This window comes from Hylobates moloch, unplaced genomic scaffold (assembly GCF_009828535.3).
Source record: "Hylobates moloch isolate HMO894 unplaced genomic scaffold, HMol_V3 SCAFFOLD_17, whole genome shotgun sequence".
In the NCBI taxonomy this organism is placed as follows: domain Eukaryota; kingdom Metazoa; phylum Chordata; class Mammalia; order Primates; family Hylobatidae; genus Hylobates; species Hylobates moloch.
Genome location: NW_026652292.1, coordinates 75195313 through 75220186, shown reverse-complemented (window position 1 = coordinate 75220186; position 24874 = coordinate 75195313). Strand labels below are relative to the sequence as shown.

Below are 24874 nucleotides of genomic sequence, written 5' to 3'. Positions count from 1 at the left end.
GGAGGAAAGGGGAGGGGAGAGCATTAAGACAAATACCTAATGTATATGGGGCTTAAAATCTAGATGACAGGTTGATAGGTGCAGCAAACCACCATGGCACATGTATACCTATGTAACCTGCACATTCTGCACATGTATCCCGGAACTTAATTTTTTTTAAAAAATTGCCAACTTTCTCTATGGGAACAGATTTTTGAACTTGTATTTTCATGTTTGTTGTGCTCATTTTTTTTCCTTCCTCAGACAACAGATCTGTAAGCCTGATAGAGCCAGGCTATACTCGATTAAAATATGCCCAGACTCAATTATGACAGCTCACCAATGAGCACTTCAACTTAGATGCTTCTAGTTTTTCTTGTTGTTGATGATTGATCGATCACTGCTGGTGTCTCATTAGTTGGCCAACAGAGCAGGTTAACCTCCTTCCCTTGCTAGTTTCCATCATTACTTGTCTCATGATCCTTAGTTATATTACTGGTGATTGGTCACCTTGCTGATGTGCCACACTGAGAAAGACACTTATTTTCTTGGCATAGGGTGGAAAGTCTTCCAGTAACAATGAACCAAGAAGGTTCCAGCCACCCTACTTTGTTCTATGAAATCATTCAGTACAAGACAAGAGTTATTTTTCTGTTTAAAGGTGAAGTAATGCAGGTTTGGGTTCCTTTAGCAGGAAGATTAGACCAAGGAGCTCATCTGCAGTCCCTATACATCAGCATCCCCAGATGGGTCTCCTGAAAGACTCAGAGTCAGGTGAGCAATGCTCAATACCTGGCTCAATGGAGGTCTCTCAGTTACTATGGGAAAAACCCTGGTTTAGAAGACACTCAACAGATTGTGTCACTTAAAGATTATAAAATCAGAGACAGTAGCCTGTCTGCCTAAAACACAGATTTCTGAAAATCCCTGACAGGAATCTGGGGGAATAGATCTGGGTTAGCCTCCGATAGAACATAGCTGTTCTTCCCAATTTCCTCCAGTCACAGGGAAGCTGAGGATTCAATGCTCAGATAACAGGAGTGCGCTGGGAGCAGATGTCATCTTGTTTTAGCTCATTCCATGAAACCACAGAGATATCTGAGTTCACACTCTGTGAATCTCTTGGCATATGACATTAGCTGTTGGTCCCCAACTTAGAACTCATAAGTCTTGAATATGGTCCATTCACTAAAAAGGGCTGTAGTAAAATATAATACCCCTTTGGTTCTGACCTCTCACTGCCTGTGTAGGTTGTTGAATGAGCACTTTATTGGCAGCTTAACCACTCAAGAGGACAAGTTCACACTAGTGATAAATGTCATTCTTGCTTGTCATGAGGAAGTAGCTGTTTTCTCTCACCTAGTTTTATCTTCTGTTAATTAGCATTGAAGGTACTTTTGGTGATATTACTACAATCTTAGACTGGATCCTCCACTAAATGCTATATGGAGAATTGTATGCTTTAATTTCCAGGTTAGTAGTCTGCTTGTTCTTGGAATTCTTCCTTGGATGATGCAGATAATGGTTAGCCTTACATGAGGCTAATGTGAACCTTCTTCTCCCAGAAATCATAAGGATCATCTACATTGGAAGACCCAAGTTTATTGCAGATGTTGGTGCTATGGTGGAGATCCAAGAATATTGTCAGGATCTGGAGAGATTGGGGGATCTTCAAGTTTTAAAAGTCCAGGTTTTGTAGTCGCTGATACTTTTAGATACGTTGTTATAGCAAACTGTCTTTGTATATTTATAAATCTTACAATGCTTGTAGGCCTGTTACTTTCCCTTAGTTTACAGAGCCTTGATCCGCAAAGGATAGTACATCAGGATCATACCCTGTAACACTTGTGCCTCTTGCAAAATGGCTAAAAATGTCAGCTTGACACTTTTTGAAATACTGCAAATGGAAAGGGTGAGTGTGGTCTGGAGTGTCCAGGTGAGGACCTAGAATGATGTGACAAAGGAAGTTTTCGTATCTTGAAAAGCCTGTGTTCCAGAGAGTTATGATGCAGGAGTGGGAACAGACGAACATAATTGTATCCTCTCCAGACCCTTGACCTGAAACTCAGAATATTTGGGGGCTAAGAAGGTACTGATACTGGTTCCAGGGGAGGGAGCAAGGCTTTGTATGCTGCTGTATGAAAACTGTCTACTCTAGAAGGTTTATACTTTTTTTTTCTTTACGTGTGTCCTGAGGGGGTATAGCTTGTTCCTTACTGATGCATGGCCAGATGCATGCTACTTGATGTGGATCTATTGTTGAATTCTTAAATCTATTGAACCAAGGATGCTTCCTTGGTTCTACTAGCTGCGTCAGCAGCCTTGCAAGGTATTTGTGGGGGGAATGAAGGAATGGGTGCGTACAGACTTATCTGGGGGTTCTATCTCTGTTTCGATAGAGTCACCTCAGCGTCTTTGCATCTCAACCGCTCTAATTCTGTGGTTGAGGCACAGGTCATCATGGGTGTTAAAACTACAGCAATGACCACTACACTGGGGGAAAAACTTGAAGGAGGGACATTGCCTCTCTCTCCTTCATAGCTCTCTGCTTATGGTTACCCGGTGTTACTGGGCACTGCCTGACATCTCCGCTGAGCCATGGTGAATTTCTTTGGCTTGACTCCTGGTGAAACTCCTCAGGGTGTTTGTTTCCATTTCAGGCCTTGTTCAGCTCGTGGTTCTCAGAATAGGGGATTTGATTTAGTGTTCTGGAAATTTGGCAATTACCATGAATGAGGCTGTCTGCTTCTAGCCTGAGTTATCCTTCAAATCTGAAAATGTGTCAATGAAATGCAGCCTACTGCAACAATTTCTGAGTTGTTTTTCTTAGGGGATGTCTAGAATAATTTGCAACTTTTCTGTATAAAGGAAGAGAAGAGGCTTTGGCCAATACTGGTGCTGGAAGGATTAAATTACAGAATCACTGTTACAAAGTTAACCTGTAAACATTCCATATCTTCTAGAGGAAAGTTTGCTAAGCTGTCTTTCAGGTATTAACAAAAATAACTTTGGAATGTAAATTAATGAACAGAGCTTATTATGTCATTGTAATTTCAATTAGAAATGCAAAAATGTGCCTCAATTTATCTGTGACATAAGTAATCTGGCACTTACATCTTGACCATGCCAGTGAAAGAAGAGTTAAGGGTCCTCTCCTTTTCAATATGAAGGGAAATTATGGTGTTTTGGTTTGGACTTCTAAATTCCAAACCCAAGTGCTATATGTCTGAGGTAGATGATACTGTGGAAGTGATTCTAGAAACCCGGAGCATGAAATGGTGAGAGACAGGGTGAGGACAGCAGCCAGAGGTGGGCAGAACACTGAGCTGATCACAGCTAGGCTGCGTGTGGCTCAGTTCCTCTGGGTATGCTTGACAGAACCACATCAAATGCATCTCGGAATGCCCTAGCTGGAAACAGGTGGTTCCATGACTCATTCTCCAACTTGGTCCATCCTGATGATGATTAATCTCTACACACTGAAATGTCCCCTTGTGCCCAAGGCCGAGCTGCCTTGGTTGAATCTGGAGAAAGCTCTAGGGCCCTCACCTTGAGGAAGGGTCATAGGAAAGTTTTCTGGTGGGATAGGACTGCAAACCTGATGCCATTCTGTACAGCTGTGCAGATAACGTGGAGGTCACAAAGATGTCACTGAGCTCCCCAGCCTCTGCCGCACCTGCCTACACATTCCAAAAGATTCCCAATACTCCTGGGTTTTCCTTTAAGTAGGAAAGGGACAAAATTAGTCCTTCCACAGTATGACTGTTCATGTTACATAGCTGAAGACTGACATCCATCCTCTTGTGAAGGGTTGTTACCTTGTGTCAAGCCCTGTGGATTGTAATAAAGGCTGGCTTTGGGATGTGACGTCTTTAGAAACACCCAAGACCGCATCAAAGCAAAGAGGTGTGTTTGGAACTATGGTCCTGCATTCACTGCAGTGTCTAACCTTTGGTCCAGGTTTTTTAGACACAAAGGTCAAGGTAGTTTTAGATGGAACAAGGAGAGGGATTCCAAGGCTACTTTTCTTTCACTTTCCAGCAAGTATTTACTGGTTTTATGTAATCTGCATTCTGCCAAACCCTCTTAGTCATAGCCAGGATGTCCCTTGTCTGCCTGATACTCTTGCTGCTTATGTTTTGTCAGGGGTTCTTCCCTTCCCTGGGTATCTGACATGGTCCAAGTGAGGTTCTCACCCTCTGGATGTTGTGGAAGAGGCTTTAGTTCTGATTTCCCTCTAGGTATGTCTGCAGGGTGTGGTTACAAGGGCAGTGTTGATGTGAGCCTGGCCTCACAGATCTCCACCCAAGACTCACATGGGTTGTCAAATCTCTGGTTCTTCCCTAAGTTACCACAGGGTCATCTCTCAGGGGCTGTCTTCAAGGTAAGTAGATAGAGTCCCTTAAAGTGGCAGATCCTTCAGGTGATAGTGGTTTTCATCTTTTGATTTTCCATTGGTTGTGGTTGTTCGAGAATGAGGACAGATGTGTTCGATTCACAAGTACAGGGTAGGGATTTAACCCTGAGCCCAAATTCCTTGAAGTCCTGGTGTCCCTCCACCCTGCTCTGAAGGGCCCCTAGGAAGAATGTGGTTGAGAAATTGAAATGCAAACGCTTATCCCTTTCGATTACCTTGCCATTTTTTTCTGCAATTACAGAGGCAGTAGGAATGCCAATCATTAGGAAAAGTGCTTTTTATCTTCCATGTTATAGTCATCCTTCTCCCTGAATGCTGAGGTTCAAAGATCCTCTCGCCTGACCCTGGGTTCCTCCCTGGTTGACCCATAGTCAGACCCCTCATGGAGTCTCTCACTGGAATCCCCCCAGCCATAGGATGTCTGCAGCAGCTCTGAGTGGCTCCCATGCATCCCATGCATGTATCAGGCAACGTTCTCAGGTACTGGCCTGTGCGGCTGTGACTCTGATGGCTATGACTGATATGTTCCTGTAAGAGAGCACCACTGAGTCCAACCAGGCAATTGCTTTCCTGCAGTGTCTAATTTATGCCTGCTCTGCTGGGCTTGAAGTTTTATCTAGGCTGAGAAATATCTGAGCCAGCACACTAAAGGACACTGACAGAATCGGCTATCATATGCTTCCTTGTGTGAAGTTACCATAATACAACGGATAGATAATAAAATACCTTGTCTATTCAGTCACCAGAAGAAACGTTGTGATCTCATAAGATCCAGGTGAGGTCTGGGGTTGAGGCTGATGGAGCTTCCTTAGAGTCCTCAAAGTTGCCCAGTGTCCAGTGAGCAGCTCTGCAGTAACAGGTACTTCTTTGGATTTCATCCTGAACATTCTTCTGCCTTCAGGCTGCTTCATCCAAGCAGGTTAATTCCACAGCTGGAGCAAGGAGAGTTCTCAGCAGCCCAGATTCGGATACCGGGTCTTCTCCAGGGACAACTCGGTTCAGGCTGCCTGCACTGTGGCGCCTGTATCCAACCCACCCTCCTGCCCAAAATTCTGTCAGATCAGGGGAAAGTTTTGGAATGTGTAAAGAACTGAAAACCAAACTTTGCCTTTCTGGCTAGCAAAAAGAATGACTGCTTGGTCAGTTTTAGTAGGGCTGGTAAACTGGCCCTATTCCTCCAGCATGAGCTCTGCTTGCAGGGGCATCCAAAGTTAAGGAGCTCTAAGGGCATGCGATGTCACCTGGCTACTTCATAGTCCCTAGAGAGGAAGATACTCCTCCCTCGTGCCTGGAAACTGAAGTATTCTGTTCAGTATATGCCTCACATCTGCATAGAGCTCTTCTGTGACTGTCTTCTCTGGAATGTTCAGCAGAGCCTGAATTCTATTGAATCAGTGTTTACCTTGAAGTGAGTAGGGAGTTTCCTGTGATGACAGATTTAAATCTGCTGTGGCAGTTCCTCAAGGCAGTAGTAGGAGTAATATTTTAGAAACTAACCCAGAGGAGATAGGACTTAAATGCAGAATACATGGTTCTAGAAGCTTGAGCTTTGCTTTTCTGGTGCCTTGATATCCACAGAAGCTTGTTGTCTCAGGGAGTCTGAAGATGGTGCTCATCAAGGCAGCATAAGCACAGTCTCTTTGGGGAAGGAAAAGCTCAGTAGTCTCTGATCCAAGGGGGCCTGATTTGAAATTATTCTCATCCCTGTGTTGTCTAAAAGCTAGGGCTGCCTGGCTCCTTGAGGTGCAAGCATCAGCCAGATTTGTCTTCTGTGATCTGAAAGCAACTGCTGTTTTGTGTTCTCCAAGTCTGCAACCCTTTTAAACATTTACTTGCACATAGCTTTTTTGAGAGGAGGTGATTGAGGCAGCCATATAATATAAAGGGAGAGTGGAGAGGTTTAGTGTTTGTGAGAAAGACTTGCTGGTTACCAGTCCTCAGTGAGAAAGGGTCTGCCTCTCCCGGTGCTACACTGACCTGCAGCTCATGAAGAGCAGGGACCTCGTGGTCCACCCTGAAATGTGATCATCTCCTAGTCCTAGCCTCTCTGGGGTGGAAATGAGAATCCTTCCTGCTGTTTTAGTCCATTTGGTTGTCAAGACAGGGTGACAGTTTGAGAAATGCTACCATTTTTTATATTGTCTGGAATAACAGGTTATCTTTTGACTGGTGGAATCTAGTGAAGTTATTCCAACCACAGAATTTTTTTTTTTGGGGGGGGGGGATGGTTTTTTAAATTATATATTGAGTTTCTTCCATAGAAAACCTAAATAATCAGAATCTATTTTTCTCCTGTAAAATGTAAGATGTATCCTTCATGACATTTATGCATGTTTATTTCAAATACAAAAGTACATAAATGCATTTACTATAATAAAACATGTCTACTGGGGTGCTAGGAGAATGACACTAATTTTATTGCCTTCAAATTTTTCCTGATGAGTTTTCTCAGGGAAGGATGAGTTATGGGTACTTAAATAGAATGGAAATATCCATGACTTATTCTGGTTACCTTCAAAGTAGGTTATAAAATAAGTATTCTGGACAAGACTTGCATCAACTTCCTATTTCTGTGTTAACAAATGAGCACCAAGTTACGTGCTTAAATTAGAGTGGTAGAGATCCAAAGATAGAAGTTGATTTCACTTAGACAAATAAAGGTGTAGTCATAGTTGGATCTTATCTGGCTTTCTAATGGACAGTCTGTTTCCTTGACTCTTCCCCACCTTTTAGCAGCCCTTGATTCTTGGCTTTTGGCTCTGTTTTTGGCTTCAGAAGCTGGGACATCCCATCAGCTTCAGAGATGCTCTGCATCTTGAAATCGGATTCTCATTCTGCTGCTTCCTCCATCTTCTGCTTTCTCAGTTGAATCACCTTTGGATGACAAAGGACCTCCTGTGTAATACAGGAATAGTTCTTCATCTTAGCTGATTAGTAAGGTTAATTCCATCTGTCCCCTGACTTCCCCCTTGTCATGGCCTAAAACATGTTCACAGCTTCTAGGACTAGAATATGAAAGTCTTAAGAGTTCATGAATTTGTGGCATTCAATGCCTTATTTGGAAATGGGCTGAGGAAGTACGAGGAGGAGGGATGTGGAACCGAGGACACAGAGAGAGCAGCCATTAGAGGGGGTAGGATTGAGTTCCTCCTTTGTGGAGGTGACTGAGGCTCAATCCTCCTGGGGACCTTTGAGCCAAGAATAATGCAACTCAGAATATCCTTCTGGGGTGATATTCTGGTCATTGACCATCAACCTTACTAGTCATTTTTCCCCTACCCCAAGGCATGAATTTTTTTGCTCAGCCAAAATATGGCTCTGCATAAAAGCAAGTGGACCTAGAGGATGAAAATATGGCTTGCGGTAGCCCAATCATTCAAGAAGCCAATGCCTGGGTCTCCCTCTCAGATGGACAGGCTCTTCCCTACTCCATCTTTCTGGGATGGGAGCTTTTTCCCTCTGCTGGAAAAGATTTTCTTTCTGAGCTGGAAGAGATTCTTTACACACCCCTGCATTTCATTTACCCTTACCATCTCTCCCTCCCACAGGATAAGAAAAAGCTGAGGATAAAAAAATCAACTCATTCTTTAAATATAACAGAAGTTCATTTAAGTTTCGTTCTTTCTCTCACACAAAGGGAGATTGTGTCTTTAAAGATCTAAAATTGGTGTTCCTTTGAATGTCAGATCTCTCATGTCATGAGTTCAATTGTAGAGGGAATGTACAAATCTCATTCCTTCCAGGGGATGTAGTAGAAGTTAGGGTGTGTTAGTACTCCATGTACATGTGAGTACTATACGTCAACCATTGCTTTTTTATTGCTGTATGCCATCTCTTGCTGTAGCTTTCTAAAATTTTTTATTATACTTTAAGTTCTGGGGTACATGTGCAGAACATGCAGTTTTGTTACATAGGTATACACGTGCCATGGTGGTTTGCTGCACCCATCAACTTGTCACCTGTATTAGGTATTTCTCCTAATGCTAGCCCCACCCCCTGACAGGCCCCAGTGTGTGATGTTCCCCTCCCTGTGTCCATGTGTTCTCATTGTTCAGCTCCCACTTATGAGTGAGAACGTGCAGTGTTTGGTTTTCTGTTCTTGTGTTAGTTTGCTGAGAATGATGGTTTTCAGCTTCATCCATATCCCTACAGAGGACATATAGTTTTGTTACAATATTCTTTCTGTTTTTTGAGCTTTTATGGACACTGTCATTTGTTCTTGAGCAAATGGTGCTTTCTGTTGAAGAATTTATTCCTTTCTCTAACACTCCATGTCTTTTCTGCTGACTTGAATTCTAGTAACTCTAGCCAGTGTGACTGCCTTTCGATTAAAGTTCTTAGGATTGAATGAGAAGAAAAGAAGAATGAGATTGTCGAAAACATTTCTCCTATGTGCAGTCACTAACAGGACTAACGCATGTGCCTGGGTCAACCAGACACAGAATATTTACCTGTTTTGATTTCATATTCTTACATTCTTTTGCCAATGTCCTCACTATATCTTTGAGGACATCAACCCGAGCTCATTCACCTCTGGTGAAAGCTGCTGCCCAAGGGTATTTGGCTTTGACATTGCCCACTTTCTTGTATAGTGTTTGGCTCTCATTATCCCAGCTGGACACAGCCTGGGTTATCGTTCGAGCCTTCTCTACCTGACTCTCCTATTCCGTTTGTTCCAACAGAAGTCCTTCCTAAGCCAAAGTATTTGGAATGGTCCAGGTAAAGTGTTGCTCAACCTTACTGCTCTGGGTGTCATTGCCTCTATTTTTTTTTTTTTTTTTTTTTGAGACGGAGTCTCGCTCTGTCCCCCAGGCTGGAGTGCAGTGGCGCAGTCTCGGCTCACTGCAAGCTCCGCCTTCCGGGTTCACGCCATTCTCCTGCCTCAGCCTCTCCGAGTAGCTGGGACTACAGGCGCCCGTCACCACACCCGGCTAAGTTTTTTTTGTATTTTTCAGTAGAGACGGGGTTTCACCGTGGTTTCGATCTCCTGACCTCGTGATCCGCCCGCCTCGGCCTCCCAAAGTGCTGGGATTACAAGCGTGAGCCACCGCGCCCGGCCCATTGCCTCTATTTTTACCTTCAAGGAAACACCACTGGATATAGATTATTTGGGCAGTATTTATGGGGGTCTGGGCTGTCATGGTTCTTCTGAGCACCCACACCCATGGGTCTCAAGTGGTCAATCTTCTCTGCATTGGGTTCCTTTTGTTATAATCAACAGTTTAAGGAATCAGCATCCTCACTGCTGTGCAGGGCTGGCCCTCTGGTAGATCCTATTTCTGATAGACAAACCGTGTTCCCCTCTGCCCTAGTGGCCTCTTAGGCTCAGCTCCATACATGGTTGCCTAGAGGTCAAGACCCAGGTGCTTTGTCTTTGTGGAATCACACTGATTTTCATTGTTGGAGTGAGTTGCATGGTGAAACTGAGGAGTTGATCCACTAGGAAAACTTGCTCAATACTGTATGTTATAAGAATAAGGTCTGTAGCCTTCTGACAAGTCACACTGCAGGTGGGTATGACAGGTATCCTATTTCATTCTTTCCTGTCTTGGTGGCTTCCTCTGGTGCTGCCTAAGGTTTGAGTTCTGTTTGGGGTTTATTCTCTAAGTTTTCACATTGTAGTTCTTCTGCGTTCAGGGTCTCCCTAGAACTGAAAAGAAGCTAGATATGAGCATGTCCTGACCCTGTGAGCTGTCTAGCAGGATTCCAGATTTACTAGATGGGAATTCAACACTGGATATTTCAAGTCTGTGTTCAGTCCTCACGAAAGCCAATTGTCTTAATGTCCCAAATTTTCCATGGAATCTGGATTAAAATTTGCATTCTATTAGACACAATATTTTAGTTTTGAGAATTATCTAATGTAGAGATTAACTTTTCTGTTACCTAGTTCTATTCCCTATGATGTCTTCTGTGACTAGGATTATGGGATGTGCTCTCTGAGCAGGGTCCACAGACATTCGAACCGCTTATCCAGGGCCATGGAACGTACCTTAAATTCACACGCTAAGATTCTTATGCTTTTCCTTTCCATGCATTCAGGGAACTCAGGAGGATGGAAATAGTTGACTGACTAAAATGAACGTTTTATCTCTTTGCCCTTTAAGATTTTGACTTTTCCTAATGCTTTCAGGTATTAGGAAATCTTCATTTGATATCTAACCACACTTTTTGTCCCATATATTGTTACCCACTACTATGTTACATGCTGACTTATTTGTTTTGGTTTCATATCCTTACATTGTCTTGCTAATGTTCTCACTATATTTTTGAGGACATCACATATTTAATATTATTTGATACTTGTCTTCAATTAGCATAGCTTCAGTTTTCTTAGATTGTTCCCCTGATGTGACATTCTGCATTGTATGAGTTCATGCTGTGGCTATTCTACCTTAAGCATAAATATGTATGGTCGACACTTGAGAAATATTTCAGTATTTGAAATATTTTTACAGGTGGCATCTACCTCAGCTGAAGAACTTTTGTATTTAACTAGATTTGCTCTTATAGCTATGATGTCTTAGGCACTGGTCCTTAAATTTTCTCCATATAAGAAGTTTAAATGTTGAAGTTAAAGTTGAACTTCCCCTGTAGGTTTTTCTTATAGATGTACTTGGCACCAACAGAAATATGATTTATCAGAAGGCTGGGATTCTGTGCTTACTATGGGTGACATGGTACTTCTTGATATCCAGTGCCCACCTGGGATTTACTGACCTTCTGCCCAAAGCCAGAGCAAGAGATTTTGTGGGATTGAAAAGCAGCTGTTGGTTATGCTTTCTAGACATTAGTCTTCTTTGCTTTATTTTTGGAGATGTTCAAATAATCTTTGGAGACTGAGTTTTGTTTCTATGTACCAACCTATATATCAAAGGGGAATCCCCTCTCAAGCTCAACCACTCCTTTAGCAATAAGTCTAAATGACTTACCATGTCTTGCCCTTCTGTAGCTACCTTCTGTCACCTATGGTTGTACTCATAACTCTGATTTTGAAAAACATTGCCATCATGACCCTTGTCCTTGTTAGGAATTTCCATCAGTGTATGGAGAATGTCAACTCTAGATGTGGGTTGGTGGCCATGAGAAGCTGTGTGTTTATAGGATTCTTTTTTTTAAAGAAATGGTGATAGAATTGACTAGGAGTCAGTAAATTGTCTTTGCAGGAAATGTGAAAAGTCTGTGTAAAGTCTGTCCTCTTCCATATAAGCCAACAATCCTGCCCTGAAGAAATGAGGGTTATATCTCTCATCCCTACTAAAAGTTAGTAATACTCATATTAGACACTGATAGACCTTAATACTGACATGTCTAATTAAGGGATGCACAGGAATGTCGTGTGTTCTGCAGTGGATTTCTCCTTCAGCTGCTTTGCTGCTGATCTTCCCTGTGCTGCCTGATCCAGGAGAGTCTACAGTGGTAGCTGATCTAGGAAGCATGCTGTAGAGATAAGCCATAATTATAAGCCAGCATTCCAGTGATAATTCTCCTGGGAGATTGTTTCTGAGGTCTTGGAGCCTTGATGTTACTGGTGGAAAACGACAGTAGAGTCAACCTTTGGTTTCCATGGGGGACTGGTTCCAGGATTACAGGCTGATATCAAATCAGTGTATGCTCTAGTCCCTTACGTAAAGTGTCATAATATTTGTGTATAATCTATGCATATCCTGTTGTATACTTAAACTCATCTCGATATTATAATACCTGCTAAATGTAAATGCTATGTATGTAGTTGTTATACTGTAGTATTTAGGAAATGACAAGGAAAAACGTTTGCATGTGGTCAGTACAGATGTAACTATCCAAGGTCTGACTCCATAGTACGTATTAGCACCAACATAGCATTTTCTTTAACACTTAGACTGCTTTTATTTAGTGACCTGGGTGTGTGTGTTAAAACTCACCAAAACTTCTGTTGCATCATGATGATGATGAATGTTGTATGATGCCTACAGTCGCCATGTTTTGTGGTGAAGTGATGTATGGCACTGTAGTAAGCCATAAGACAGTAGTTTAACTGGAACTCTAACATGACAGGGACCATCTATATCTGAAGAAACAGGTTCCAATTGCAGATGCTGATGGTTTATATGAGGCTTGATAGTACTGTCCATTTGCATGAAATATCTTTTTCCATCCCTTTAAGTTTATGTGAGTCCTTATGTGTTAGTTCACCAAGTATCTTGCCTTCAAGAGACTCACCTATCTATTGTCATTCTGTATCTCTTAAGTGAATCATTTAGATCATTTACATTCAATGTTTTGAGATGTGAGGTACTATTCTATTCATCACGCTAGTTGTTGCCTGAATACTTTGTTTTTTCATTGTGTTACTGTTTTATAGGCTCTGAGATGTGTGCTTTAAAAAGGTTCTGTTCCAGTGTATTTCAAGGTTTTGTTTCAAGATTTAGACCTCCTATAGCAGTTCAATTTAGCTGGCTTGGTGTTGGCGAATTCTCTCAGCATTTGTTTGTCTGAAAAAGACTTTACCTCGTCATTTAGCATTAGGTATATCTCCTAATGCTGTCCCCGCCCCCCCCCCCACCCCCCACCCCACAACAGTACCCGGAATGTGATGTTCCCCTTCCTGTGTCCATGAGTTCTCATTGTTCAATTCCCACCTATGAGTGAGAACATGCAGTGTTTGGTTTTTTGTCCTTGCGATAGTTTACTGAGAATGATGTTTTCCAGTTTCATCCATGTCCCTACAAAGGACACGAACTCATCATTTTTTATGGCTGCATAGTATTCCATGGTGTATATGTGCCACATTTTCTTAATCCAGTCTATTGTTGTTGGACATTTGGGTTGGTTCCAGGTCTTTGCTATTGTGAATAGTGCCGCAATAAACATACGTGTGCATGTGTCTTTATAGCAGCATGATTTATACTCCTTTGGGTATATACCCAGTAATGGGATGGCTGGGTCAAATGGTATTTCTAGTTCTAGATCCCTGAGGAATCGCCACACTGACTTCCACAATGGTTGAACTAGTTTACAGTCCCACCAACAGTGTAAAAGTGTTCCTATTTCTCCACATCCTCTCCAGCACCTGTTGTTTCCTGATTTTTTAATGGGTGCAGGAAATCAACATGGCACATGGATACATATGTAACAAACCTGCACATTGTGCACATGTACCCTAAAACCTAAAGTATAAAAAAAAAAAAAAAAAGACTTTACCTTTCATTTATGAAGCTTAGTTTTGCTGGATACAAAATTCTTTGCTAATAATTGTTTTAAGGATGCTAAAGATAAGACCCCAGTCTCTCTTAGCTTGTAGGGTTTCTGCTGAGAAATCTGTTAATCTGATAGGTTTTCTTTTATAGGTTACCTGATGCTTTTGCCTCACAGCTCTTAAGATTCTTTTGTCTTGACTTCAGATAGCCTGATGACTATGTGCCTAAGTAATGTTTTTGTGATGAATTTCCTGAGCATTCTTTGAGCTGCTTGTGTTTGGACATCTAGATCTCTAGCAAGGTCAGTGAACTTTCCCTTGATTGTTTCCTCATAAGTTTTCCAAACTTAGATTTCTCTTCTTCCTCAGGAACACCAATTATTCTTAGGTTGGTTGTTTAACATAATCCCAAGCTTCTTGGAGGCTTTCTTTTTTGCTTTTGTCAGATTGTGTTAGTTTGAAAGCCTTGTCTTCAAGCTCTGAAATTCTTTCTTCTACTTGTTCAATTCTGTTGTTGGAATTTCCCAGCATAATTTGCATTTAAGAGTGTCTTTCATTTCCAGAAGTTTTGGTTATTTATGCTATCTTTCTCCAGAGATTTTTTTGTCCATATCCTGTATTTTTAACATTTTTAAGTTTTCACCTTTCTCTGGTACCTCCCTGAGTAGCTTAATCAAGTTTCTGAATTTTTTTCTGACAAATCAGATTTTTTCTTTATTCAGATCCATTGCTGATGAGCTAGATGATCTTTTGGGGGTGTTAAAGAAATTTGCTTTGTCGTATTACCAGAATTGCTTTTCTGGTTCCTTCTCATTTGGGTAGACTTCTCCAGGGAAGATCCTGGGGCTCAAGGCTGCTGTTTGGATTATTTTGTCGCATGGGGTGCTCCCTTGATGTGATGCTCTTCCCTTTCCCCTAGGGGTGGGGCTTCCTGAGAGCCGAACTGCAGTGATTGTTATTGCTCTTCTGGGTCTAGCCACTCAGTGGAGCTACCAGGCTCTGGGCTGGTACTGAAGAGTGTCTGCAAAGAGCCCTGTGATGTGATCTGTCTTCAGGTCTCTCAGCCATGGATACCAGAACCTGCACCAGTAGAGGGAGGAAGCAGGGGGGTGAAATGGACTCTGTGGGAGTTCTTGGTGGTAGTTTTGTTGAGTGTGCTGGTTTTCTCGAATGCTGGTTATGCTAGCAGTGAAGTTGTCATGTGGACAGACTCAGAACCTCTGGTTAGCCAGGATGTTACAGGTGGTAAAATCAGCAATTTTCTCCTTTCTTGGAGTAGGATTGTGCTGAGTTGCTGTAATGGCTTGAGTTGGTTGGCCTCCAGCCAGGAGGTGGCACTTTCAAGAGAGCATTAGCTGTGGTAGTATAAGTAGTATAGGGGGAATACAAGCTTGCCCCTAAGGTTGCCTGGATAAGTGTTTGGGTTTCTCAGGTGATGGGCAGGGCCATAAGGCTCCCAAGAGCTTCTGTCTTAAGCTACCAGGGCAGGTAGAGAAAGACCATCAGCTGAGTGCAGGGTCAGGCATGTCTGAGCTCAGACTCTCCTTTGGCAGGACTTGCTGTGGCTGCTGTGGAGGATGGGGGTGTGGTTCTCAGGCTGATGGAGTTATGTTCATAGGGGGATTATGGCTACCTCTGCTGTGTCATACAGGTCACCAAGGAAGTGGGGGAAAGCTGTCAGTGACAAGCCTCACCCAGCCCCCATGCAGCCATCAACTCTAGTCTCACTCCAATTATGCCCCACCAATAGCACCAAGTTTATATCCAGGCCCCCCGGTGTACAGGGCAGAGATCTTGCGACAGGCTACAAGCCTCCCCACTGAGAAAGCAAGCAGGGCTTTCAGGCCCCACCCCTCCTCACCTTCCCAGGCTTCTGTGTCTGTATTGTTACAGGTAATGAGACAGGCATGAGCAGAGCAGGAGAGGCCTCTCCCACCCAATAGGAATGTCAGGTAATTGTTTGGCAATGATCACATCACCACTCTAAAAGTGATAAATTGGCAGCAGGTGCCAGGGAGAGGCCAGTTCCTGATGGTCCACACCTGTTGCACTAAAGTGTTAATTGAATGCAGGCACCAGGGAGAAGCAGATTCCCTGGCCTATTTATTAGGAGACAAAATGGTGGACTAGAACCTTCTGGGATGTGAGGTTCACGACTATGCCAAAGGTCATGTTGAGGTCTGGAGGGAGTAGGTGGATGAGCAGAAAGAACACTCAGGGCTGTAGGCAGGTGAAGGATTATTTTATTCAGTAGTAGCTCTCATCAACAGCTTTCTCACATTAGCTGTTTTACTCAGGTAACTTAAACTAGGTCTCTCATGAGCAGCTTTTCTTACACTGCCCACTTTTATCTTGGCTGTCTGCTCTGGCTCTGAGGTTCCTGCTGCCCCCATACCTGCAGCTGCATGGCTGCCTCTCCCTTGCCTTCAGGGTCAGCAGTTTAACTCTTTACCTCTTTGGGCAAGAGCAAGCCAAGCTGGGTCCTGGCTCCCTCCTGTCCATCTACAAGATGGTTCTCTCTCCATCTACAAGCTTTGGTTCTCTTTCTCTGGGGGTCAGTACTCCCACCATGCCAAGCCATGTTGAGCTGAGCCAAGCCCCCAAGGACCCCCTGTGCAGCATCAGCAGGACAGTTATACCTTCTACAGAAAATACTGGCTTAGAGCCAAGTATGAACTTACACAAACAGGTTATATAACAAGTGGAGATATGCGCTTGTGCACCAAGTTTGCTGAGTCATGCAGGCCTTGGATATCCACCTTGACTTACTCCTTGACCAAATCACAGCCATTACCTTACACAGGGGTATACCACTGGAAAAGGGAAGAAAGCCTCAAGTGGGCACACATACAACTTCTGAAACGCACTACGCATGCTCACAAGGGTAAGGAGGGCCCTGTGCATGCAGGCAGCCCACCCTAAGGGGAGAACCATGGGAAAGGGGCCAGCCTATAAAGTCCTAGGATCAAGGTTAAACACAGCACTTGACCTTCACGTGCCCACTTGGGTCTCTTCCAAATGAACTTTTTCTCTCCTGCTCTAAAGCCTTTTCAAACTGTCATTCCTGTTCTGAAAATTTTCCTCGGTCTCTTTCTGCCTATGCCCCTCAGTCAAATTCTTCTGAGGAGGCAAGAATTGAGGTTGCTGCAAACCCATACAGATTTGCCACTGGTAGCTCAGATAACTTCCATAGGTAAGAGTATCTGTACTTCCAATTTGCCACCTCCAGCCCCCTGATTCTGCCCAGGAAAATGTGTGTGCAAAGTTATCACAAAGTTCAGCTGGAAGTCTCCTTTTCCCTGCGGTCCTTCCCCAATTCTGCTGGTAGCCTTCCCCCAAGGAACCCTGTGAGATAAAGTCAGAAATGGCTTCCCTGGGGACCAGGAGTGCCCATAGGGCTCTTCCCACTGCTGCTTCTGTTTTTATATTTTGCTCGGCTCTATTTTAATTCTGGGTAAGGTTAAATCTTTCTCCCATGATCTGTATCTTCTGATTCTGCAGCGAGGGTGTGTGTTTGAAGGTGGACTTCCCCATTCACACTTTAGGCACTCAGTTTTTCAGTTGTCTGAGTTTGCAGTGAAGAGCCACTTCTTTCAAAGGGTCTGAATTCTTTTGGTTTTCCTGGTAGATTCTGCAATAGTTCTTGGAGCAAAAAAAGTTCATTATGTGAGTCTCCACACACTGTTTTTTTAAATAAGATTTGTTATATGCATCTTAGGCATTTTTAACCTATTTGTCACCTGTGCTTTTGTGTATACTTTTGGAGTACCTCAGAGAACTAATGTTCAAGAATGAAGTGGTACCAAAAGCAATTGTTTCAATACTCCAGGAAATCAAGCAACCCAGGTAATCGTTTAGGGAAGAATAAAAAGATATGTATTTTTCTACAAGTTATTGGGGTACAGGTGGTACTTGGTTTCATAAGTACTTTAGTTGTGATTTGTGAGTTTTGCTGCACCCATCACCCAAGCAGTATACACTGCACGATATTTGTAGTCTTTTATCCCTCATCCCTCTTCCACTTACCCCCCAAGTCCCCAGAGTCCATTGTATCATTCTTATGCCTTTGCATCCTCACAGCTTAGATCCACACACTCTTCTGTCAATCAAAGTGGGAGCTGCAAGTTAGGATCTTCAAATGTATGAGATTGAAGCTTTATAATTGAAGATGCTGTAATTAGAAACATTGCCATAGGAAGCTGTTTTGCATCATCAACCAAATCTTGCACTGGTCATTGGCATGTAGCTATCTCTTAGGTGACATGGAGGCTTCCTTCAGTCGAAGGATTTTCCTCCTGGATCATACCCTGCTAAACTTGCAACTATTGAGAAAATGCAAATATCAACTTGATATATGGAAGAGCTTTAAATAAAAAGCGTGACTGACTATGGCTTTTAGTGTGCAGGTTAGGATATGGAATCCAAGGATAGAAGGAAAATCTTTCATGTGTTTAAAAGCCTGTGATCCTAGAGAGGTATAAGTACTTGGGAAAGGCTAAGTTTAGACTATGTCTTTCCCCCTCTAGAGCCTTAACTTTAAGTTTAGGGAACTCAAGATTACGGAGGAACTGGCAGTGGTGTCTGGGGAGGGAGTGAGCAAGAATTACACACCGCTATGAGGAAGCTCAGCCCTCTGCACTGCACAAGATTTCTAATTTATTTCCCTTTATATTTGTTCGTGTTATAAGAGATGGGTAGGTAGCTTGTTCCTGATATGTGTGTAACTGGATACCTTCCTGTTGTAGATCTTGACTTGAGTTTATAAAATATTACCAAGGACCTTTTATTAGATGGACCTGCAGCCTTGCAGGGTGTCTCTTGGGTGAAGAAATGGGTGTGTGCAGCCCTATCTTAGAGTCCTCCCCTTAGTCTGAGGGACGCACTTCAATGGCCTTACATTTCTCCATCCCTAGAACTGTATGGTTGGCACAGTCTGTCAGGGATGACCACTGTGCTGGGACTTGACAATTTGAAGATGGATGTTGTTTGTCTCTTCTTCACAACTTCTTACCACTAGCCTTTGATAATGGGCACTGCCAGGTATCTGAGCCATAGTGAGTTTCTCTGGCTTGCCCCCGCATGACATGATGTAGCATACTGGCCATGTGTGGTTATTTATAGATGTGTCCTTCATGAGGAAGTTCTACCTTAAAGACTTGTTCAGTTGGTGAATCCCAGAATAGTGGGGGGTAAGTTGGATGTTGTCCTGAGACCTCGACAATCAACAAGAATGAGGCTGTGTCTGCTCCTACCCTGAGCTTTGTTTCAAATCTCAAAACATCCCAATGGAATGCAGCCTCCTGCAAAAACCTGGAAAGCAGTATTTTTTGTCTGAAAGAATTTATAGTTCATTAGTATAAAGATAGAGACAAAGAGACATTTGCCTGTGGTACTATTGGTGGGAGGTTTAAAATGATGAAAGCCTGTATATCCCATATCTACTTTTTGTGCAAGGTTTGCCAAGTTATTTTTTAGGTATTAGCACAAATAACATTGGAATGTAGATTAAGGGAACAAAACTTAGACACATATTAACTTGAATTAGACTATAACTTCAATTAGAGACTCTATGCCCCAACTTTTCTTCCCGATATGAGTAATTTTGCATTTTGATATTGGTCATTTGTGGTAATGAAAGAATAGTAGAGAGTTATGTTGAACTATGAAATGTAACTTGTATATCTTAGTTTGGATTCCCTGAACTTAGAATCTGAGCCCTATGCTTGGGTGTGTAACATTTTGGAAGTGGTACCAGGAAACCAGCAGCATGGAACAGTGAAAGATGGGGTGGGGACAGCAGCCTGGAGATGGGCAGAGCGTTGAGCAGGTCACTTCTGGGCTGTGTGTGGATGAGTCCCACTGGGAATACTTACAGGAAATATTTCAAAATCACCTTAAAATGTGCTTCCTAGGAAACGGTTTATTCTGGGATCCACTCAAACTCTGATAAACCCATTGGTTGAGGTTATTCTTCTGAAAAGCTGAGTTTCCTTTAGTGCCTGAGGCTGAACTGTCCCAGTAAAATTGAGAGAAAGCTCTATGACAGTAACCAAGTGATCACGGGAAAGGGTCTTGGTCAGGTGGGGCTGCAGGCATGGTTCTGTCCTCCCCAGCTATGCTGAAAACATCGAGTTGGCAGATGTTGAGCTCCGAGTCTCTGCCACACATGCCCACTTTCCAGAAGATTCCCAATGCTCCTGGAGACTCATTTTCACTGGAAAGGGATGGCCTCAGTCCTACTGCAGTAGTCATGTCCAAAGAGTTCCATAGCTGAAAGCCATGAAACATCCATTATCTTGTGATGGTCTTTAGCTTCTTTCAGCCCTGTGGATTCTAATGAAGGCTGCCCTGGGTTGTGATGTCTTCTGCTTTGAAGCAGACACACCTAGACCAGAGGGAAGAATGAAATTTGTTTGATACCATGGTCCTGCTGCATTCGTTGCAAAGCCTAGCCCTTGGTTAAGCCTGTTTGAGACACTAATGCCCAAACAAGGTGAGGGATTCCGAGGCTACTTTCCTTTCACTTTGTTGGCAGGTATCCATGGGTTGTATGTGATCCTCATCCTGCAAACTCCTCAAGGTCATAGCCAGGACATCCTTTAACTTGTCTGCATGATGTTCTTGTTCCCTATATGTCGCAAGTGGGCCCTTCCCATCAGAGTATTTGAGGTGATCCACGTGAAGTTGTTGTATTCCGAGTGTTGTAAAAGATATTTGATTTCACTCCAGACATATCCACAGGGTGATGTTCATGAGCAATACTTCAGCCTGGACTCTCATCTCAAGATTATACATCTGGGCTGTCTCATCTTTAGCTCTTCAATATGCTATGGGATAATCTGCTGGGATAGTCTTCAAGGTGGGACTTCTGATCAGTTTTGACAGAGGTAGAACCTTTAGCTGACAGCCTTCTTTGACCTGTTTATCTCTTTGGTTGTGGTTGCTCTGAGAATGAGAACACATAGGTGTCTGAACCACATGTAAAGGGCATGGAAGTGGCTGAGGCCAAATGCCTGAAGTCCTGACTACCCCCTACCCCTTGCTCTGATGGGCCCCTTGGAATGGGGTATTAGATTGAAATGCAAACATTCTGTCCTTTTTACTTCATCTTTTCTCTGATTATAGAAGCAATAGAAACACACATAGTTAGGAAAGCAGTACTTTGTATAACCTATGTTATAGCTGCTCTTCACCCCTGAATTCTGTGTCAGGATTCTCTGGTCTGCCCCTCGGTTCCTCCCAGATTCAGTCAAAGCCTTCATGGAGCCCATCCCACTGGAGGCTGCTACATACTCCCCACCCCCAACAGAGCATGAGCACACCAGCTGGGTGGTCGCTATGGTAGTTGGTATGTTCCTACAAAATAAGCACTGAGCGAGCCCTGTACCCAGCCCAACCTCTGGCCTTCCAATTGCATCAGGACTTGGCAAAGTACCTGTGCATGAAAAGCTGAAAACCAAACCCTTCCTTTATGACTAGATGAGAGAGAGCTGCCTTGTTAGTAGGGCTGGTCCACTGGCCCAATCCTTTTTGAGACCCTGCTTACCTGGGTATTGAAGAATAAGGAGTCCTTAGGAAATGCAGTTTTCCTCTTCCTACCTCTTAGACCACAGAAAGACATACCTCCCTGATGCCTGAGAAGTGAAGTTTCCTCAGTATTAACTATGCAACTTGTATCCTCATGGAATTCTTTCTCCTTCTGTCTCTTCCCCTTGGATTGTTCAGCAGGTCATGGACTTTCTTGAGTCACTTGTTCACCAGCAAGTAATTCCTCATGATGGCAGATTTAAATCCCCTGGCAGTTTCTCAAGTCAGTGATAGGTGGCAGAACCTTAAACTCACCTAGAGGAGGTGAAGGGCTAAATGCAGAACTCTTGGTGCTGGAGGATTCTGCCTTTCTCTTTTGGTGCCTTTGGTAACATCTAAATGTTGTCCCAGAAAATCTAGAGACAGCATTGATTATGGTGGCAATAGTACCACCACCACTGGGCAGAAAGGGCTCAGCTGTCTCCCATCAAAGGGACAGGTTTCTGAAATCATTCCCATCCCCTGGTGTTGGTAGTGCTGGGCTTGACAGGCCCCTGGGATGCAAGTGTGAGCCAGGGTTCTCTTCTGTGATGTGGAAACAGTTGCTGGTCTTGATTTCCAAGACCCTTTCACATTTGTGTCACTTTTCTGTGAAGTGCTTCAAAAAGCCTGAAATGCAGATACCATGAAAAGAGGGTGGAGAAAGTTGAGAGCTCTTTGAGACAAAGCTTACTGTAGTGGGTATTCGGTGACTTGGGAGCTGTACCAACCTACACCTCATGAAAAGTGGGAGTCTTGTGCTCCACTGTAAGGTGGGAGTCTCTAGGATGGAGAATTTGAGAATGCACTCAGTTGTCTAAGTAAATCCATTTAGTTGATTGGACTGTCATTTTTAAAAATGTCTGGTTTTTATGTTTGGAATAATTTGTACATGGTTGGTATATTTCTACTTTGGTGGTAAAATCCAGTGTGAAAGTTATCTGGGCCCATAAAATACTTGGAGGGAAGATACTTTGTTGTCTTAGTTTCCTTCATAGAAAATTGAAAATATCCTATTACATATTTTAATCTACCTCAAGGCATTTGTGCCTATATATTCAACACAATTTAAATGAGCATTGTCTATAGTATTTCTAAATCTCAATGCTGGGATGCTAAGAAGATATGTGGCCATTTTTATTGCATTTATTTTATTCTGGATTAGGGTTTCTAGATATGGGATAGTTCTGAAGACTCCTACTTGAAATACAAGGCAAGCAATGTGATTTATACTGTATTTCCCCTAAATGTTCAAACTGAAACAAGAATTTTGGATGAGTACCATTTTCTAAGATGCTGTGATAAGTGAGCAATGAGTTTAAAACTTTTATAGTTCTAAAGAAGTGAGAAGTTTGAAATGGGATCACTTCGAGAAAAGGTGTTGGCAGTGTTTTTTTTGGTGGGGGGAGGGCTGCTGTACTGGACACTTTGCTCCCTCTTTTTTATTTTTTATTTTTATTTTTCGAGATGGAGTCTCACTCTGTCGTCCAGTGCAGTGGTGCAATCTCGGCTCACTGCAAGCTCCGCCTCCCAGGTTCACGCCATTCTCCTGGCTCAGCCTCCCGAGTAGCTGGGACTACAGGTGCCTGCTACCATGCCTGGCAAATTTTTTTGTATTTTTTTAGTGGAGATGGGGTTTCACCATGTTAGCCAGGATGGTCTCGATCTCCTGACCTCGTGATCTGCCCGTCTCGGCCTCCCAAAGTTCTGGATTACAGGCGTGAGCCACCGTGCCTGGCTGTTCCTTCTCTTTAGCCACCTTTAGAGACCCCTGCATTCCTTGACTTGTGGCTCTTTCTGCAACCTTTAGTGTGGGGACCCTCCTCAGCCTCAGAGATGGGGGACCGCAGAGTTAGCAATTGTATTTGTTCATTTTCATGCTGCTGATAAACATACCCAAGACTAATCACTGGGAACTATGAGGATTCTAAGATACAATTCCTGAAGTTACAGGATTCTTCTGATAGGTGACCTTGGCAAGAACCCTGCTACGGTCTTGTTGACCTTTCCTTAGACCTGCACTGCTGTGGTGGCCTTGAGAAAACAGGACTTACCTCTAACTAGAGAGAGTGTAAGTGACTAAGGCCCTTTGCTGCTGAGCTCTGAAATCTACCACAGCACTTATTCTAAAAGACATGGCTCACAGAAGCTGCTCCCAGATGAGCTCAGCAGAGCCACCAACACAGGCTTGATCTTAAGAGATGGAGACTCCTCTGATAGTGTGCAGGCTAATAAAGGTTTAGCGAGGCTGCCGGGGATCCCTCTGCAAAGTTAGCTGTCTAGGTTCCTTCACCCAACCTACCTTCCCTACCTTCCCTCTCTCCTCCTCTTGGTGTCAGGATTACACACAGTCTGAACACTCTCCTAGTCTGTTCCAGCCCCCCTCTTTTTACATAGGTATTCCCCCTAACAATTCTTACGTGTTCAGTTATAACATGGGCGTCTGGTTCTTGGAGTCCCTAGACAAACATGACTCAGTCTGAGATGCTTCTACTTGACCTGCCTTCACTCTCTTGAAAAACCAATAGTAGATACACAAAATATAAAAAGTAAAAAAATCAAAGCATACCACTAAAAAAAATCACAAGATGGCAAAAGAGGAAGAAAATCTACAAAACAACCAGAAGACAACTAATAAAATGGCAGCGACTCCTTATATACCAGTAATTACCTGGAATATAAATGGATTCAAGTCTAAAAAGGCAGTGGCTACATGTATTAAAAGTAAGACCCAACTATATGTTGCCTATAGGATTCACTTGTCCTGTAAGGACACAAAGACTGAAAGTGAGAGGATGGAAAAAGCTATTCCATGCAAATAGAAATGAGAGCCCAGGTATCGGACAAAATGATCAAGTCAAAAAAAAAAAAGGAAAATATTTATGTAATAAAGGGGTCAGGTTATACATACGCACTCAACTTCAGGACACTTAAATATAAATATTAATAGATCTAAACAGATACAGTAATACAGTAAGAAGAGATTTCGAAACTCACTTTCAATAATAGATATATCATCCAAAGAAAGAAAATATCAGACTTTGATAACTATGCTTTAGACCAAATGGACCTAACAGACATACAGAACACTTCATTAGCAGCAGATTGCACAGTTCGAGGGCACACAGAAGGTTCTCCATGATCACAAGTTAGGCAATAAGTCTTAACAAATTTAAGAAAATTGAAATCAAGTCTCTTCTGAGCACAATGGCATAAAACTGGAAATCAGGAATTTTCAGAAATTAAAACATGAAAATTAAACACGCTGCTGAACAACCAATGGGTCAATGAAGAAATCCAAAGGGAAATATTAATCTCGAGGTAAAAGGAACCAACCTATCAAAGCTTATGGGATGTAGCAAACTTACGGGGAGCAATTTTAAGAAGGAAGTTTATAGTAATAAGTGCCTAGATCAAACAAGGAGAAAGATCTCAAATGAACAATGTTTCACCTCAAAAAAAATAGAAAAACAATAAGCCCAAAGTTAGCAGAAGGAAATCAGCAGAACAGAGAAACAGATCAATGAAGATAAGAGTTGGTTCCTTTTTAAAAAGGTTAAAATTGGCAAATCTCAACTCAAAAAGAGGCACTACAATTGTGATACCACAGAAATACAAAGAATCATAAGATTACAAACAGTTACACTTCAACAAATTATATAACCTAGGAGAAAAAATAATCTCCTGGACACAACTCACCAAGATTGAATTGTAAAGAAATAGAAAAATTGAAC

General features: G+C 42.7%; 1 protein-coding gene and 1 long non-coding RNA gene across 2 annotated transcripts in view; one reads left to right on the top strand and one right to left on the bottom strand.

The window, feature by feature from the left end:
• ZNF518B (zinc finger protein 518B) overlaps window positions 1–24874 on the bottom strand; it is a 121017-nt gene that overhangs the window by 18500 nt on the left and 77643 nt on the right. The window contains exon 7 of the mRNA XM_058430121.1: window positions 7123–7291. The gene's annotated coding sequence lies outside the window, so the exon portion shown is untranslated. The remainder of the gene's footprint in view (window positions 1–7122; window positions 7292–24874) is intronic.
• The window catches only part of LOC131381652 (uncharacterized), a 95591-nt gene that overhangs the window by 42610 nt on the left and 28107 nt on the right, over window positions 1–24874 (top strand). The gene's annotated exons all lie outside the window — the stretch shown is intronic.